Raw genomic sequence first — 740 nt, forward strand, 5'->3', positions numbered from 1 at the left:
GCAGGGGAGCTGTGAGGGAACGCAGCAGTCCCTGTCCCAGCCCAGCCCTCCTCAGCCCAGCTGCAGGACACTGCCTGGAGGGCAGCACAGCAGGCCTTGCACAGGAAGACAATCAGCAACAGCACTGGTGACACTCTGGCTAAAAGAATGAACCATCACAAAGCTGTCTCAAAAGTGCGGGACTGAAAGAACTGACAGCTGACACTCAGTTCAACAGCTGAGGGCCGACTGAGTGTGTGCCTAAGACAAAGCACGGCAAGGAGTCAGTCATCTTACCCCAAAACAGGGAGCAGCCCAGGGACCCCTCGAGCTCTCCTGCACAGCAGCGGGCTGCACAACGGGATCTCCCCTCGAGTAGGGATGTCTGTCAAGGTTGCACCAGCACAGAGATCCCTTGCACCTTGACATCAAGACTCCTTATCAATACAGATCTTCCGTAAGAGACTCGTGGTTACTTTGGAGCTATCAGAGCTTCTCTAAGGCTATATCTTTAACTGACTATGGATCAAGCTGCAGTGAGGCTCCTTACCTTCGCGGTTTTAGCAGTTTAGAAAGGACGGGGGAGCACTCTGGGACTCGTGACCCGTTGAGCCGGTGTCAATCCAAATCGGTTCTGGGAACCTGAGCGTGCAGTTCAGGCAGCAGAGTTAAGACTACCAATGGAAAGGGAACCAAATGTTGTGTGTCAAACTGCCAAAGCCAGAGTCTGGCTCCCAGGTGAGAAATGTATGTCAAACACT

This window comes from Meleagris gallopavo (genome assembly GCF_000146605.3).
Source record: "Meleagris gallopavo isolate NT-WF06-2002-E0010 breed Aviagen turkey brand Nicholas breeding stock chromosome 2 unlocalized genomic scaffold, Turkey_5.1 Chr2_random_7180001957761, whole genome shotgun sequence".
Lineage (NCBI taxonomy): Eukaryota > Metazoa > Chordata > Aves > Galliformes > Phasianidae > Meleagris > Meleagris gallopavo.